This window comes from Castor canadensis, chromosome 4 (assembly GCF_047511655.1).
Source record: "Castor canadensis chromosome 4, mCasCan1.hap1v2, whole genome shotgun sequence".
Classification (NCBI taxonomy): domain Eukaryota; kingdom Metazoa; phylum Chordata; class Mammalia; order Rodentia; family Castoridae; genus Castor; species Castor canadensis.
The window spans coordinates 56757829-56777198 of NC_133389.1; the positions used below are offsets into that span (position 1 = coordinate 56757829).

Below are 19370 nucleotides of genomic sequence, written 5' to 3' on the forward strand. Positions count from 1 at the left end.
CAAAGAACAGTTCTTCACAAATCATTTCCCTATTCCCAAAAGGCCCATCCAACTGAATCCCACTTTTTACCCTATTTGTACATATAGCATGAGCCTAATTCACATTCTACCCACAAACAGACAAAATAAGACTAAAATGCTAAAATGGGATCAGAAGAGCCCTACGGTTGTATAAAATGGTTTTATGGTTTAAAAAAAGGGCCAGTGGACTGAGCTGCTCCCAGACCTGAACTCAGTCCTGTCTCTCTAAAACTGCCTCTTAGGCAGGTAAGGCACCCCCCGCCCCCAGTATTTTCCCCTTCTTCCAAGTTGTGGTACAAAACTTTAAGCACATCTACACTCCGCCAAACTATTTAACGTGAATGCTGTCTTTTAAATTAGTCACCTCTGAAGGCTATGGTAAATCAATTCTATCAACATGCTGCTGTCCAGCACATTATCAATTCTCCTCTTTCCTACTGAAAGGACTACCTTTATATTTAATTTAGGTGTTATAGAGTATAAAAACCAATATATTATATGATCACAACTTTTATAACCCAAAAGTAAACATGATTCATCTCTTACATGCATGATTCAACAGATATTGCTTTGACTGGCTTTCAGCCATTTCCAAAAACCTAATCTACCTAGCCACCACTGAGCACAAAAGGACAATTTCACGACTCTAAAAGTATTTTAAAAAGGAGAGGTGTTTCAGAATGTTTTCTAGAATGACAGCATCACTGAACTATGTATTGCTGATAAAACAGGCAATATAGAGGCTGGGAATGCCACTCAGTGGTAAAGTGCTTACCTAGTGTACTCAATGCCCACGGTCCAGCCTACCACGGAAGGGGGGAAGATTAACAAAGTAGGCAATATACATTTTGTTGTGCACTCCTTTGGGGTTGTGTCATATTCCTTTACAGTTACATTTTTAACAGGAGCACCAAGAGTTTCCTTATAATACATGTAAAAGGGAAGGCAAAACTGAAAAATTTGAGGTAATTAGATCTTATAGGTAAACTTTAGACTGTAATTTATAATGCCCATCAATTACATCTCCCCACCATTTCAACAAGCATGGTGAGGCTGCAGAAAAGAAATGACCACTTGCTCACATGCCAGAACAGTATCTACCCAGTCTCCCTCTCTCTTTTTTTGGAGGGGGCACTACTTGGGTTTTAATTCAAGTTTGCTAAGTTTTTGTTTCATTTTGTTGCCTAGTTAGGTCCTAACTGTAATTCTACTAGCTCCAGCTCCCAAGTAGCTCTTTTTACAGGCATGCACCACCACACCACTCAGCCTCTTGCTCTTGAATATCATACATTTACAATATATATCCCCAAACAACAGAACCATACCCCATCCCCCCAGACATACTTGGTTTCCAAAGACCTTCCCTTGGCCACCAAAATCTCTATATCTGCTAGGAACTCCAAAGCTACTTCAAACTTATTGACTCTGATACCTATTAGGTATCAGTCAATATTTCATAAATATGTATGTTTCATTTTGAGACTTGTAATTTTCTAAACCTATCTGAAATTCAAAGGAACATTCAAAGCTACAGAAATCCCCCTTGAACCAATATCAAAATGCCTAGCTGCTGTGCCTGTCACCCTGCAGTGTGCCATGATGAAATCAAGACAGTGGCACAGTTCTAGAAGGTCCTGAGTTCAAACCCCAGTACTGCCAAAAAAAAAAAAAAAAGTTACTATAACTAGACAGCCTGCTAAACTAGAAAATGGTACACCACATACTTTGATTCCACTCACTCTCTCTGTTGAAACTGTTATTACAGGTTGGATTGTGTCCTTCAAAAACAGTTGAGGACTGGGGATGTAGCTCAGTAGCAGAACACTTGCCTAACATACAGAAGGCCGTAGGTTCAATTCCTGGCACTGCAAGCAAACAAAACAGCAACAAAAACAAAAATAAGCTAAAGCCCCAATACCCAGTAACTCAGAATGTAACCTTGTTTGGGAAAAGGTCGATTACAGGTAATGAAGTTAAAATGAGATTGTCAAGGTGGGGCCTAAACAAACATGATAGGAGTCTTTATAAACAGAGAAACTTTGATCCAGAAACCTACCAGCACACAGGGAGAAGGCTAGGTGAAAATAAAGACAAGAGACTGGGACAATGCATCTACAAGCCAAGGAATGCCGAAGATTGAAGGCAAACTACCCAAAGGTATGCAAGAGGCATGAACCAACCTTGCCGACAACCTTGATCTTGAACTCCTAGTCCCTAGAACAGTGAGACAATAAATTTCTCTTGTTTAAGCTACCTAGTCTGTGGTACTTTAAAATACCCACCAACTATAACAGTAAAGAAACACCAAAGGGTAACTCAAAAGGACAAAAGGAATGGATAGAGATGATGACTAGAAATTAAAGATGTCAAGTTTCTAGAAGAGGAAAAATGGATGGAAGACCAGGAAATAAGCAAGTGGGCAAAACAAAATCCAACTCCAGAGCCAGGTGTGGTGGCACATACCTGCAGTCCCACCTACACAGGAGGCTGAGGCAGGAGGGTCACTTGAGTCTACAAGTTTGAGATCATGCTGGGCACCATAAGAAGACAGGACAGGTTCCTGGGACACATTTCAAAAACAAAACACCAAACTCACATTAGTGGGGATGTTAAAGGTGGCAAATAAAGAGTTCTCAATTGCCTCAACTAGAATGATTTGGGCAGCATAACAGAACAGTGCTGGATTATAACCCAAAGTATAACAGTAATACCCTTGAGTCCATTCCAGAATGATTTAAATAAATTAACAAACTGAGATGAAGACACAAATGTCTTATATTCCACATATATATATACATATTTCACCCCTCTAGGATGGGACAAATAACTTCCTGTCCCTTACAGATGTGTGCTGTACAGAGTAACTTCCAAAGAATACATACTAACTTACCAGTGGAGAAACTGACAATCACTATCTCCACCTGGTGATCAACACCAGTATTAAGTCAAATCAAGGTATTTTTATCTCTGTGGTTTTCCTCCTAATAATCCATAACCAAGTCTTACAGTGAGAAAAACCTAAGACAAATTCTAACAATGGATTTAAAACTATCAAGGTTGTTTGGTGGTGGTTCACAGCTATAGTCCAGCTACTCTGCAGGCTGAGATGGGAGCATTTTTTAAACAGGAGATAGAGAACAGCCTGGACAATGCAGTGAGATCCCCCTATCTCAAAAACAACTGCCAACAGCAGCAACAAAAACCTGTCAAGGGTCATCAAAGACAAGGAAGGTCCAAGAAACTGCCACACCAAGAAGATCCTAAAGAGATGTACAACTAAGTGTGAAGTGGTAACCTGGACAGAATCCTAAGACAGGAAAAGGACACCAGGTTTACAAAAAAAAAAAAAAAAAAAAAGGAAATCTAAATTGTGGACTTTTTTTTAAATTGTTGCAGAATTTTGTTTATAAATAGTCAAGGAAAATTCTTTTTTTTTCTTTTCATTATAATATTGTTGTACTGGGGGTACATTATGACATTTACAGAAGTTTTTACAATAAATATATCATTGTTGAATTCACCCCCTCCATCTAAATGGTGGACTTTAAAAAAACAAAACATTAATATTGGCTAATGAACTGTAACAAACTAATACAAGATGTTAATAACTGTGGGACCTCTGTATTATCTTCTCAATGTTTCTGCCAATCTGAAACTGTTCTTAAAAAAACCATTAAAAAGAAAAGTAACAGGTAGAGGAGCAGTAACTGATTTGCAAATCAGACAGAGTTGATGCAGGAAATACCACCAACAGGAACCAAGTTGAATTATTCTACAGAAATCTATGAAGGCCTCAGAGACACCCTTCTCCATGCTCCTCAGTTCCCAGATCACTGGTTACTTCCAGTGGGATACTGAACAGATTGTTCTGAGAAATTTATCACGCAAAATGGGCAAGGGATCTACAAATAACACTTGGAGTACCCTACCTGATCTCCCATTCTGAAGGATAGGCAATATTTAAGTACAGCCCTTGCAAAGAGTAGTTTCCATTGTTCAGACTTTTTCTTCCTTATTAATTTGTGTGTGTGTGTGTGTGTGTGTGTGTGTGTGTGTGTGTGTGTGTTGGGCATCAAATCAGAGGCCTTGCACATGCTAAGCAAAGCACTCCACCACTAAGCTATATCTCTAAGTCTAGTCTCACTCTTACATATAAACAAACAGCCAACAAATACCACTCATCTGAGGAAAGATTAATGTAAAAGGCAGCAACTAAAACAAATGCTCAATTTTTTGGAAGGAAACAAACAATGCAAAGAAGTTTAATAAATACCTTAATATTATCAGAGGCAAGAAAAAATACTGTATCCATGAAATGGTACAGTATGGAAATAAAAATGAACATTCAAGAATGAAAAAGACCTCCCAAATTAAATAGTAAAATTTGAGGATTCTACAGAAGGGCTGGAAGATAAATATGGAAAACAAATCTCCCCGTAAGTCTAACAAGGATAAGGAAACACCAATAGGAGTTGTAACAATCTAAAAGCGGCCCAACTATCTGACTTGTAGGGGTTTTTTGGGGGGCAAGAAGAGAAACAAAAGAGGAAAGGACATCATCAAATAAACAGGAATATTTCCCAGAGTCAGAGACACGATTTTTTCCAAATTTTAAGTTCCCACAGAGTGCCTAGTTCAAAGGACAGAGAAGAACAAAACAAGACCAGGAGTGAGGTTTCACTGTGAAGCCAGATGAGGAGGCTACTTTCCTGGGGTTCCAATCAGTCCCTGATCCTATCTGGCACAAAGACAGAGACCCCATACCACAAATCCTTTAACAAGATAAAAGTACAGGAGCTACAAAAATGTGGGAGGAGAGGGAAATAATAGGAAAAAGGAAAGAGAGAGAAACCAAAAGGTTTGGCATGTCTAAAAAATACTTCTCAAAAATAATTCAAAATTCTAAGGGAAAACTATTTCCATTCTAGCATTCTATATGTAACTACCAATTAAGTATGAAGCTAGAATAAAGAAAATTCTTGGACCTGTTAGATCTCAAAGCATTCACTTCCTAGTGGGGCACCAGTGGCTCATGTCGGTAATCCAGGCTACTCAAGAGGCAGAGATCAGGACAAGCATGGTTCAAGGTCAGCTCAGGCAAACAGTTCAAGAGACCCTATCTTGAAAGAACCCAACACAAAAAAGGGCTGGCAGAGTGGCTCTAGTGATAGAGTGACTGCCTAACAAGTGTAAGGCCCCAAGTTCACACCCCAATAACATGAAAAGAATTCACATTCTGTGAATCTTTTCTAGAGAAGCTGCTGAGCCATGCTCCACCAAGATGAGGAAGAGAATCAAGAGGAAAGAAGAACCCAGACTTAGGACAAGGGACCCAAAACAAAAGAAATGACTGACATTTACGACAAGGCAGGAGCTGCACTGTCAGAAAATGGGAGCCTGCTCAAATTTCAAAACTACTGTAAAAAAGAGAAGGGGATACACTGGACCATATAGGCATAGGCAGTAACTTCCTAAACAAAACTCCAATGGAGAGCAACTAAGGGAAAGGACTGACAAATGGGACTACATGAAACTAAAAAGCTTCTGCACAGCAAAGGAAATGGTCACCAGACTGAAGAGGTAGCCTACAGAATGGGAGAAAGTCTTGGCCAGCTATACATTTGACTAGAGATTAATATCCACAATCTACAGAGCTCAAAAAACTCCCAAAGAATCAATGACCCAATGAAGAAATGGGCAAATGAACAACAGAAGTTCTTCAAAGAAAGAAATCCTCCACATCCCTGGCTATTAAAGAAATGTAAATTAAAACCACATTAAGATTCCATCTCATTATGTTAGAATGGTGATCGTCAAGAACTCAAATAACAAATGCTGGCAAGGGAAAAGGGAACCCTCATATACTGTTGGTGGTAATGTAAATTAGTACAATCACTATGGAAATCAGTATAGACTCCTCAAAAAAACAAGAAAAGAACTACCACATGATCTAGTAGTATCAGTTTTAGGCATATACTCGAAGGAAGATAAGTCAGGTTACAACAAAGATACCTGTATTAGTCAGGTGTCAGTGGCTCTAACCTGTAATCCTCAGGAGGCAGAGATCAGGAGGATCACAGTTCAAAGCCAGCCTAGGCAAAGAGGTCACAAGACGCTATCTTGAAAAACCCTTCACAAAAATAGGGCTGGTGGAGTGGTTCAAGGGGAAGGCCCCGAGTTCAAGCTCCAGTACCGCAAAAAAAAAAAAGACACCTGCACACCCATGTTTATTGCAGCATTATTTACAGTAGCCAAGCCATGCAAACAGCCCAGATGCGCTACAACTGATGAATGGATTAAGAAAATGTGATTATATATATATACAAATATATACATGCGATATGTACACACATACACTGGAATATTATTCAGAGACAAAGAAGAATGAAATTCTGTCGTTCACAGGTAAATGGATGGAACTGGAGAACATCATGTTAAGTGAACTAAGCCAGGTTCAGAAAGACAAAGGTGGCATGTTTTCTCTCATATGTGGAAGTTAGATCCAAATATAAGCATTAACTTACATACGTATATAATGTATACAGACACACACACAGAAAACATGTTTCCAAAAGTGGGACTGTCAGAGGAGACTATGAGAGGAAGAAAAGAAAAGAATGATAGAAAGGGACTATATTGAAATATATCACACCTGGGTAGGAACAAGACACAACAAAACACTCTCAAAACTGTTGAACAATACAGGGAAAGGGGAAAAGGGCAAAGAAGAGTAATTGAGGCAGTTAGACTGATTTAAGCACAATATATCTATAGGTAAAATGCCAAGGCAAAGCCCCACTTAATAATGGACACTTAAATAATGAAGGAAACAGGTCATGTTAACAGAAGGGTAAATTAAGAGGTGAAGGAGGGTGAATGTGGTTGGTGTATTTTCTATGCGTGTATGAATATGGAACACTGAAACCTGTCGAAGTCATTTTAAGGAGGGAAATGGGGTAGGAGGGAGAATAATGGTGGTGATAAACCAAACTGGGGTACAATATATGTATACATGGAAATGTCACAACAAAATCCCCTGTGTAACTATAATATACTAATAAAAATGTCTAAAAAAGAAAATGGGAGCCTGAATTCACAATTGGTACTCAGAAATGAAAGCCAACAAAACTGCTGACTTCAGAGAAAACAAAATTTTGAAGAAATAAAATCGCTGTACATGCCTAGTTTTGAACAATATTTAGTCACAAAAACATAAACAGTGAAAACTGGAAAAGTAAAATATGATACTTGCATGTCAGGAGGATTATGAAAGAAATGAATTCTTATATTGCCTATAGAGAAGGTCTAAAATGGGAAAACAAAGTTATAGCAGTACAAGCATATAAATGGAAGTTAAATCCCACAAGAAAAAGGCAAAAACAAATTAAAGAAGTTTTTTCTAGGATGCAGTAATGAAGAAGATGGGTGTTATTCACTATAAACCTCTTCAAGCTATCTGAATGTTTCAACTACATATAAAAATAATACACTTCCAAAATTTAGAGATGGAGAGTTATATGATACAACCATATGAAAATCTTATTGGCAAGAATGAAAAGTATTAGGGGAAAGAAAAATAAACAGTAAGCAAATACAAGTATTGTGGGTCGTGTTTTGGTTTGCTTTTAATTAAGAAAGGCTCTTTTTCACATGATAAAAGCGAGAGCACACAAGGAAGGGGTGAGGATAGGTAAGACACCTAAAAAATTAGCTAGCATTTGTTGCCCTTAACGCAGAGAAACTAAAGCAGATACCTTAAAAGCAACTGAGGCCAATAGGAAAAGGGGAACAGGAACTAGAGAAAATGTTAGATCAAAAAGAATTAACCTAGAAGGTAACACCCACGCACAGGAAATCAATGTGAGTCAATGCCCTGTATAGCTATCCTTATCTCAACCAGCAAAAACCCTTGTTGCTTCCTATTATTGCTTATACTCTCTCTACAACAAAATTAGAAATAAGGGCAAAATAGTTTCTGCTGGGTATTGAGGGGGTAGTGGGGAGAGGGAGGGGGTGGGGGCAGGGGGGAGAAATGAACCAAGCCTTGTATGCACATATGAATAAAAGAAAAATAAATAAAAATAAAAATAAAATGTGGCTCAAAAAAAAAAAAAAAAAGAAAGGCTCTTTTCTAACTCTCAGATCAGCATCTGTGGTCCACTTCGGCTTTAGGTATGATTCATTAACAAGACAAAACAAATGAACCAGGAAATGTAAACGCAGCAAAGTTCCTATTAAGTTACCCAGTTCACTCACTTGAGGCATGCAAAAAGATGTGCTAACATAAAAATCCTTTTCTATTTGATGGCAAGAGTACCAGTGAAAAATTTAGCCAACATTTATAAGGATCACATTAAGAATAAAAAATAATTAGTCACCATAACACAGGGAAACTAGTGTTTTTCGACGCAGAGAATAAAGTTTTTAGCAGTTTTATAATCTAAGGTAATTGGTGTCAGTTTTAATAAAATTATTAATTTGCAGAAAAATGTTAATTACTTATAGGTTTTATGGACTAATCAGTAATTTAAAAAAAAAAAGTTACGCACTCCCACCAATTGTACTAGATAAGGTAAATAGCTGCTTTCTAGAAGTCACATTCTAGATACAAAAATGAGGCTCTATCTACTGCAGGCCTATACAAACGAATTCATAGGCCACAGATGAAATGATGGCAAAAATCACAACTCTTACATTTAGAAACACATGTACTACATAAGATTTATATATAAAGTTGCTACATTAGGTCAAGGAAAAATTTTTGAGCAAGCACATGAAATTTTTCTTTGTGACATAAAAATATCTTTCAAATAAACATTTTCACACTAAAAATATAAACACAGACGCTCTCTCCAAAGGTATTTCTTTTGGGGAAAAAAAAAAAGATAATTCTTTGTCTCACACTCTCAATCACTCAGTTAAAGACAGTGTTCCCTTCCCTGTTTTGTAAAACTCTGCTTTATATAAAAAGAGACTTGGGACAATCTTCAATTGTCTTTTACCCTTTGCTCTGTGACTCTCTCAACCCCAGCATCTCTGTTCTGCCTGGAGCCCCAGCCTGCTACTTGGCTGGGTGGCTGTGGTTTAATACACATACTTATTTAATTCTCAATACCTACAACAGTAGTCATCCTGATGTTACAAAAGAGCAGACAACTAAGTAAACTATATATCAAAAGTATATTCATGACTTTGGAAATTCCTATACTTCTGTTTAAAGAAAGGTTCCTTTTGATAAGTCATTCATTTATTCAATTATAGTAAGTAAAACTCCCATCACAGGGCCACTTATCTGCAGATGTAGTCAAATGATCTAGTGGAAAGAAGCTTTAGTTCAAAAGAAATCTGTTCAAAAAGAACTCGGATATTCAACTATATTGGTGGTTTCAGCTAGCCATGCAATGTGATGAGACAAGGATTTCTGAACAGAGAAGAGGCTGAAAGTTCCATCCAGTTCACTGTTTAACTTAATATTCCAACATAGTCCAATCCCATGTAACCAAGGGTCATAGTACAGACCTAGTCAAATCAGGAACAGTCAAAATTATCATGGTGGATGTTGACAGACCATGACCCAAATCATCCAACAGCCCTTTTTTCCTTCCCAACAATTTTAAACAGAACCATCTTTCTCTCAGGCTGAGCCTGAGGGCAATATTTAGCTTGAGTTTAGAGGCCATGTTATACAAAAAATACAGCTCTTAGACAATTAATTCAGTCTAAGCATTATGATAACCTCACATGATGAAAGGTAGGGAGGGGAACATCAAATTCACAATGTCCTACTCATTCCACAGCATGCAGGGGCATCACCTGCACTATTTTCTGGCTGTTTTTCTCTTCCTAGCACAACTGGCCTTGCATACATAAATGATTCAAAGAAACCCAGGCTCCTATAAAACATGTTATCCCTCTCTTACCAATTTATAGATAATGACATTAAGAAGTTTCTCCAGTTCTACCTAATAAAAGTAAAAACAGAATCCTAAAATTGACTTAGGGATGTCAAATGAATGTGCAAGAATTGCCACAGTCCTTGGGCAGTGAGGTGGCACTGAAGCAAAGGCAATGGAGAGAGGTTACTGCCACATGATTATGCAGCCTTTGGCAAATCTCTCTTAGCTTTAGCTTCCTCCACCTAGGAAAAAGGATTAGCGCTGCCATGCAGGAGGGCTGCCCTGACTTTTTTTTTTTCAGTGTACTGGGGTCTGAATACAGGGCCTCACGCTTGTTAGACAGGCACTCTACCACTTGAGCCACTTTTGCCAACCCTTTTTTGTGTTGAGTTTTTGGGATAGGGTCTCGCAAACTATTTGCCCAGGGTTGGCTTCAAACAGATCCTCCTGAGTAGCTGGGCTTACTGGCAAGAGCCACCAGCACTTGGCTCTATTGTGACTTTTTTGTTGGTGGTGGTGGTGGTGGTGGTACCAGTGCTTGAACTCAAGGCCTCACACTTGTAGGCAGGCACTCTGGCACTTGAGCCATTACACCAGCTCTGTTGTGACCCTTAAGAGATAATTAATACCCAGAACAATGCCTAGGCCAAAGGTGTTTGATCATGTAACTGTAATAATGACATTTTTTTTTAACAAACATTAAACATATCCTAGAAATGTTTAGTGTTCCCGAACAGAAGGCACCAGCACCATCTGACAGACTAAGAATCTCAGTGGACAGAGCAGATATTAAAGACCCAAAATTCCACATTTCTACCTTTCATATAAGTACTGCGCACTAACTGCGCCACTGGAGCTCCGCATTTCTACCTTTCAAATAATGCTACTTACATAAGTTATTTTGAACTAGGTTAGCCATTTAGAAAATCCTACAAATGAAGATTAGTCCTTTCTTATAAAGCACTTGTTTAACACACATTTTAAATTATAAAATGAGTTTTCTCTTTAATACTTCTCTAAGTCTTATTTATATATAGTTCATATGTAAACAGATGTTATAGCTATAATATCAAATAGATACCCATTATTCATCCAAAATAAATGGTTAGAAACTTTAGAGAAACTTATTATGTGGGTAGATGTTACAAAATGTTTACAAAGGGAAAAAAACAGTAATAGCATACTAAAACAAAAAAGTGTATTTATGATGCTTCACTAAGCCCACACATTCCTGTATTTGTATTGACTCAAAAAAAGGTCCTCTTTTTACAAGGACCACAAGTTTACAAACTGAACTGTTCAGAAAAATACCGTTAACACAATCCAAGGACCACTAGTCCAGAGTTTTTAATTCATAGTATCTATCCAATGATCTTGCTGACACATACTGGATAAGAATTCAAGATCACATAATCAAATTATCACATGACTACACTGAATAGATTATTTTCAAATACCTTTTAAAGGCTATTTGCATTGTGGACACTTCTTTTTTAGAGTAAGTTAAACGTCGAGTCTCAGGTAGAGCTGGACATACCTATCTTGTCAATAAGAATAAATGTCTCACCATAATCCATTAAACATACTAGAGCAGGGCCCCAGTGGCTCAAACCTGTAATGCCTGTAATCCTAGCTACTTGGGAGGCTGAGATCTGGAGGTCTGAGGTCAGTCCAGACAAATAATTTCCAAGACCTCATCTCCAAAATAACGAGAGCAAAATAGACTAGAGATGTGACTCAAGCAAGCATGAAGCCCTAAATTCAAACCTCAGTCCCACCAAAAACGTAATAAAATTATCCTAGCTACCTTAATTCCAATGAGTATTCAGAAGTTAAACAAAAAGAGTCTTCTATGTTTCAATCCCAGATTAATCAATGAACTTTTTGTTAAAAATTCTGATACTTTTTTTATTTAAAAAAAATTACTATAGATTTTCAAACAAATAAATATCCCTGGGTCAATTATTCCTTCCATTACATTTCAGAGAAAAGTAAAAGTGAAAATTCAGTCAGTCACTAAAGAAGTTACTTGGTACAACATGCCTATCTTTTTTCTTACAGGACTGAAGGATGCTTTCCCCATCTTTTAGCTTCCCCTCTTTATCTAACAAAGCTTAGTTAGAACCAACGAACAAAAATAATTTTAAAATCTATCATCTTCTCTTTGAAATATTAACATCTTTAATCACATTTCTTATACTTTACAAATTATGCCTTTTTTGGTCTCATTCAATGCTAAACTTTCAACTAAATAAGTAAACAAAAATAAAAGTCAAAACAACGAGAGAGCAGCCAGACCTTAAAAATGCTTCCGAGGCACTGCAAGTAACAGGTTTCTATAGTGTCTCCAATGGAGCTCTTTCTGCTCCCCTCTACCCCCACTTGAAATCAACAGGTCCTTCTTCCCTATGCCACACTCCACAAGAATCCATATTAGTCATCCTTCCTCTCTTCCTCAAGTCCAACTTTCTAGACTAGAATTTGTCAAACCTTTCAAGGCTGGCTTCCTAGGACCTTCATTCAATCCCTCCGCTCCTCCCCTTACTTCAATGTTTACAGAAAGCAACGTGAGGCAAACTGGCTTTACCTACAGGGAGTGTAGAAAAACATAAGGAGACAACAGTTATTCATTCTAACACTGATTAACAGAAGAAAGCACAATGGAACTCACAGCACTCACAAAGAAACACAGAGCACAAAATAACATCATCACATGTAAAGAAGTTTAATGCCTTAAAGCAGAAGTTTAAAAAAAAAAACGTACTGACTATTTAAATGTTTGGGAAAGATGAAATTGAAATGAAATTAACTGACAGGACTAAGATGACAATTTAGATCTGCTAAAATAGGTGAGAATGAGCACTGAAGATTCTTGAACAAGAAAGAAAAATAATGCTAAGAGCCAAAAACAAACTAGAGTTTATAAATCACTACTTAACTTTTAATTACATTCTGGGCTGAAAAAATAAGGCAGTTCAGGCAAATACACAAATAAGGGAATAGGTACAAAATGTAAATAAGGATATGAAATGAAGACAAGAGACTTAACACATAATTTAATGTTCAGTTACAGTTTATAAAATTAACTACGCAAGTAAAGGCTTTCTAAACTCAATAAAGACAAAGTAAAGAAAGCAACCCAATGACCAGGCATTACTGGGTATACTCTTCTGTTAACCAAGGTTTATCTTCCAAAGAAAGAACAGCCAGTCTGAATAGACCATATTGAAAACGTATGACGCTACAGCTCAACTTAAGCACTAAATAATAAAGCTCTAAATTCTAAGATTTCAAAAATAGGTACCACATTCCAAATGGACTTTTAAAAGATTTTATGTTCTGGTATCTACGTTCCCTCCTTCACACACGCCTTTTTGAATTCATTTATGTAGTCTCTCAAGTTATTTATGTGACCTAAATAATCTAAAAAAGAATTCTAAAAGATCCTGGTTTAACAGTCACATAAATTATCTTGGCTTGTACAGAAGTAAAATGAAGGTAGGAAAAGGGGCTGAAAATGTTAACTGTTTTGCTAGACTTTATAAATTACATGAATTCTGGATTATTTTTTCTTTCTTTTTGTGGTACCGGGGTTAACTCAGGGACTTACAAGTGGTAATCATGTACTCTACCACTTGAACCATTCTGCCAGCCCTTTTTGCACTGGTTATTCTTAAGGTAGGGTCTCACTTTATGCCTGGGCTGGTCTGGATACCAATCCTCCTATTTGTACTTCCCCTAATAAACTAGAGTACCCAAGTGTGTGCCACTGCACCCAGCCATTGGTTGAGATGTTTTGCCCACACTGGCCTCAAACTACAATTCTCCTGATCTCAGCCTCCAGAGTAACCACAATTACAGGCATGAGCCATGGTACCTGGCTTCTTCCTCATTTCTTAGTAACAATTTTAATAGCAATCTTAAACTGATAAGATCACTGAAATTTAATCTTCAAAGGCTTTATAAGGAGGAAAAGACTAAATTATAGTCAGTGAACCAGATTGGAAAAAGATGCTTATTATTTTAATACTAAAAGTCACATTAAGGACTTAATCTTCTCTATCTTGCATTACAGCACAGCACAGTTCCTCTCCTATCATATTCTCTGAGACAGGGTCTCAGTATGTAGTTCAGGCTGGCCTTGAATTCGAGATCCTCCTGCCTCAGCTTTCCAAGTTTTGGAATTACAGGGCTACACCACCACCACACTGGGTTAACTGGCTAATGTATTCTTTTTTATTTTCCCTTCTCTCCTTCCAGGCTGTGACACTGAGCAGGGGCAGACCATCACACCGAAGTTTCCTGCTGCAAATCAAGAAGGGGGGGGGGGGTTCCAGAAGAGAGGACAGCAGAGACTGGAGTGGTCTGGGAAGAACACTGGCCATCCCACCACCACACACAGGTTGCCAATGACAGTTGGAATTACTTAGCTACTTCATCTGGACCTCAGGAGTGAGTGACTTTCCCTCACATGTTTATCTTGAAAAGTACAGGACTTCACAGAAGTAAAAGGTTTACTGTAATAGTACGTTCCTGACACACAGAATCAAGACATTTATGGGGGAGGTGGTTATGGGGAGGTGGATGCACCAACTACTAGCAAAGCCACCAAGACAACTTCTTAAATACCTTATTATCAAAACATCACCATAATAATACCACTCCAACCTAAAATATCCTCAAGTTCTTCCAACATTTAGTAACAAAATTTACACAGGATTCTGCCAACTGCAGGCTCTGTCTACCCCCTTGTGAGTTGTTTCACCACAAAGGTGGCAAATGCCGGGAATTACAGACAGCTAAAAACATTTTCGAAACAAACCACTGTGTACCAATTGACAGGGCAGGTCAACACCCCCCCCACTCCACCCCCCACCGACAGTCCCTGAAGTCAGAGCAAAACTGAAAGGATTTAAAGATGGACAGACATAACTCAGATTTAAAGAACAACTTCCTGAGGCAGAAGGTAGTCCAATCTACCTCTTAGCAAGGAAGCTTTTACCATTCTCAAATATGTCATGCATACAAAACACTACAGTTAATAGCTGTTCACAGAGAACCAAGATATATTTAAGCTAAATCTTAAAATTTAAACACTGCAAAATGTCCACTGTAATGTTCACAGGCTTAATTTAATGCTTGACCACCTCCAACGTGTGGCACTACCAAAATTATCCATCAGAGGCTCACTACTCAGGAAAATTCAGTGAACTCAATTAGAAGTCCCACTGGCTCCCAGGTCACTGGGAAGGGCAAACTGCTTGCTGCTTCCTACATTCATTCACCAAACCTCAAGCTCTGTGCTTGGTACTGGTCAGCTCTGTAAATCTTGCCTTTAGGAAGTCTGGGTCCAGTGTAGCAGACAGTTCAGTCAATCAAAAATCACAAGGCAGGGTGATGAGACCCTTTATTGCTACACTGCTACACTGTTGTAGCAATAAAGGAAACAAAGCCCCAGCTGAGCTATTATTTGCTTCTTAACAATACTACAGTGTTCAAATGCTCCCACGTTCAGAACGTCTTATACATAATGCTTTCTCGGTTGATTCTCAACTGAGCCATCAAAATTAAGAGAACCTGTCGTTTCGTTTCTAGCACTCTATGGCTGAATCTACCAACGTGGGGATGAAGATACACCCTTCCGTGTCACCACATTCGAACTACACATTTAACTGGAGGGAAGAAGCCACCCAGACTGGCTTTGTTCTATTTATACACAGGCTGGGTCTGGCCTCAGGTGGCTGCCCTTCAGACAACGTGCGCATGCTCAGTGGGAGAGCCAGCGCAACAAGAGTTAAATCACCCGTCTCCAAGCCCTGCACCTGGTGGCCGGCGGGACCACCCTCATTAGCCCCCTTCAGCATCAGCTGCCACGCTTTACATTCTTAAGTCACTGAAAATACTAAACATTGGGCCGTCAACACATAAAAGTATTAGGGCCACTAAATAACTGGCAAATATCCCAAATGGATTTCAAAACTGATCTTGTATTGTCAAAAAATTACAAACTACCTAGGCCGAGTTTTCATAAATAGTGACACTTAACCAGCATCACTATGGTAGGACAAAGTAGTTCACAAGGGCATGGCTTGCCACCGAAGCAAAAAGACTCATTTTCAATTTAAAAAAAAAAAATGGGGGAGGGGATGGGGAGAAGCCCCAAATGTGCATCAGAAATTGGTCTGGGCGCTTGTTCAGCAATCCTTTCCAAGTATTCAGAGTTCCAGGACTTTCTGAAAGGAAGTGCGAGCTCCCCGGTCCTGTTTTGCATAATTATGTCTTCGCAGCCTCATCTCAAATTTGAGGAGAGTCATCTCCACGTCGAGCGGTCCGCAGCGCCAGGAACCGACAGGGACGCCGCGGTATAAAAGGATGTCAACCTGCGGGATACAAATGGAGGCTGCCGAGGGTCGGGGCGGAGACGACTACTCACACTTGGTCCGGTCCGCGGCCTCAAACGGACAGCCCGGCAGAAATAACAGCAGCTCGCCGGGCCGGCTTTCCCGCAGGTCACGTGCCCGGCGCCCCCCCCCCGCGGGCGGGGGACGAGACGTGCCCTCCGGCGACCATCCCCGGGCGGCGGCGGAGACCCCGGGGCTTCCAGCGTCCTCGGTCCCCTCATGCACCCGCAGTGCGTGCTCTCGGGCGGCGTCTACGTGGCGCGGCCGGGGTCGCGGGCAGAGAGCACCGGGAGATACGGTTCGAGCCGCCCCGGAGGGTCCCGGACTGCGGCAGGACGGTCCCGCACCGGAAAGCCGCATCCTCCCGCCCCACAGGCCAGCCCGCCACCCGGAGCTCGAGGACCCGCGGCGCCCGCTTACCTGAGGCGCTCCGCTCCCGGCTCGCGGGCGGACGAGGACAGCGGCGGCAGGACGGCGAGGACCAGCCTCGGTGGGCGGCCAAGGGGGCGGGGTCGGCCGGGGGTGTGCGCGGGGCCCGGGCGCCCGCCGCCGCCGCTACCTCCGAAGCCGCCTGGGCCGCAGCCTAGCCGGGCGGCCCTCATGAATGGGACGCGGCGGCGGCGGCGGCGGCTGCTGCTGCGGCCGAGCGGGCGGCGGGCAGCGACAGGCCCCGCCCCAACCACGTGACGCGCGCTCCACCGCCCCCTCCCGGCCGCGCGCGGCGCCCGTGCTGCCAGGCCTTAGGCCGCGGCCTCCAGGAGGGCGCGTGCGGGTTCCCACCCGCTCCGGGTCCCTGGGGGGGTTGGGGGCGGGCTACGACTTCTACCGCTTCCGGCCCCTGGAGAACACTTAAAAAAAGTTTTTTTTGGTTCTCCTGGCAACCGGGCGGAGTCACGCGGGACTTAGAGCACAAAGGTCAAGAAATAAATACTGTTAAGTGCAAAAAGGGTCCTTGGTACCTATATGAAATTGCCATTTAAAATAGTACAAAAAAGGTCCGTAGCATGAATGCTACAAAGCCGTTATAAAATTATGTAACATGAATATTATGAAGCTTTATAAAATCCCCCTTTGGTCACCGATAGCGCATCTTCTTCTTTGCTTATTTCCCCTCCCCCTCTTCCCCAAACCCTGCTATACATCTTTCTTAAAATGCACCTTTTTATGGCTGGCAGAGAGGTTCTAATGGTAAAGCACCTGCCTAGCAAGCGCCAGGCCCTGAGTTCAAACCCCAGTGCCTCAAAATAAGTAAAAATGCACCTTTTTAAGAAAAGGATAGCCGGTACTGCATGTTTTTGTTGTTAGCTTTTTATCTTTTTTGCAACCTCTCCTCTTATTGAGGGTTATGAATGGAATCCTATGTGTTACTTTCAAATGCCGTTTAATTTTTTCAGTAAGCATCCTGTGCGTGGTAAATAGCGTTGGGGTGAGTGAGATAGACCTTCTCCAGATGGGTCCAGCCGCAGCACAATTTCTTCCCACCGGTACAAAATGTTATGCCTTCACTGTGCTGGGGGCCCAGGGTCCTGACTCCCCTCCCAGGCAATCATTTCACTTCCTCCCCCAAGTTCCTTCTGCCTTGTTCTGAAATTAAACTAAGCTGTCTCCAAGGAACCAAGTGTCTATAGAAACAGGTGCTTTCACTTCCCCAAGCCCACCAGAAATTTTCATTTCACTGCCTTTCACCTGACTTCATCAGGGAATTAAAAATTTTAAAAGGACTAGAATGTCCCCTCCAAATTGAAGGCATTTAACTCCATTACAGAGAAGTAGAATTAAAGTCAGAGAAAGAATCCAGTCTTCAGTTTCTATGGAAATAGAAATGGAAACAGTAACCATAAACCTGGATTATTTTGGGGATTACACGTGATTCCCATAAAGTGCCTCATTTAGCTTCCGCCTAAAGGTGGACCATGCTGTTACTGTTTGTTTTCTAGCCTTCCATGTTTCCAATTTAGACTTTTCCTGTTTCTCAGGGAAATAATCTGTCAAGCTTCCTTCCTTCCTTTCATCATCCAGGAGGCCCTGGACATGCCTTCCCTTCCACCAGATCTCCTTTGACACCTCACTCAGAATGACTGATTCACATTTCTAATTTTTCCTCATTCTTTTGGGTCTATCTAATTCACACCACCCTTAAGCAAAGTAAGAATTAAGAATTTGTTGCATGTTGTCTCTTCACTTCCTGCCACTCCCTGACACCTACAAAGTGTGGGTGTTGGGGAGGGAGGGAGGGACCCAATTCCTATCTACTCCACTAGCAGGAAACCTTTTCCTTCACCAGTCCTGTGATTCCCCACCACCTTCCAGCGCCAAGGCCAGGAACCTCATTCTATTAATAGTCTTAGCCAGGCATCAGTGGCTCACATCTGTAATCCTAGCTACTCAGGAGGCAGAGATCAGGAGGATCACAGTTTGAAGCCAGCCTGGACAAATAGTTCAAAAGACCCTATCTCAAAAAGACCCAGCACAAAAAACGCTATTGGAGTGGCTCAAGGTGTAGGACTTGAGTTCAAATCCCAGTATAGCAAAAAAAAAAAAAGATACTCCCCTCTTCCTCAATTCTAGATTCATCCTTTAGCTTTAGCTGACTCAGATTTCTCCCACCATTTAAAAGGAAGAAGACTATGTTGTCTCTTTGTTCTCTTGTTACATTTAAAATGACTCCAAACCCTTGCATAGTTTGTTGTAGGATGTGTTGACTTTGGAGCTTGTGTTTGTTCTTTCTTGATGTTTTGTTTAAGAGTGGGATACCTTATCGGATCCCATGTGTGAGAGTCTGCAGTAAGTAGGCGCCCTTGGAATGAACACCAAACATGGGTCCCATATGTAAGTTACTGGCCTCAATTACTGGACTTCCAACGCTTTGGGAGGACAGGGTGACATGACACCCTGTTACTCCAGTTAGTCTTAGAACTTTGAAACCTCACCTCCGCAATACCAGCACCACCAACCAACATCTTGGAACCTCACGTGTCACTGTCATATTCACTGTGGTGGCCAAGCCAGCTTCTCCTGAGAACTGCTCATACAATATCACATCAAACTTTAA

The 19370-nt window shown here is 40.7% G+C and overlaps 1 protein-coding gene across 5 annotated transcripts in view; it reads right to left on the minus strand.

The window, feature by feature from the left end:
• Lpin2 (lipin 2) overlaps positions 1 to 16878 on the minus strand; it is an 83718-nt gene extending 66840 nt beyond the window's left edge. Inside the window, exon 1 of one of the 5 annotated variants that reach the window (XM_020163704.2) lies at positions 16739 to 16878. The gene's annotated coding sequence lies outside the window, so the exon portion shown is untranslated. Of the gene's footprint in view, positions 1 to 12215; positions 12361 to 12407; positions 12931 to 16350; positions 16467 to 16738 lie in introns of those variants that run through there. The other 4 variants (XM_074070227.1, XM_074070224.1, XM_074070229.1 and 1 more) reach the window with 4 other exon arrangements.
• Positions 16879 to 19370: the final 2492 nt, after the last annotated feature.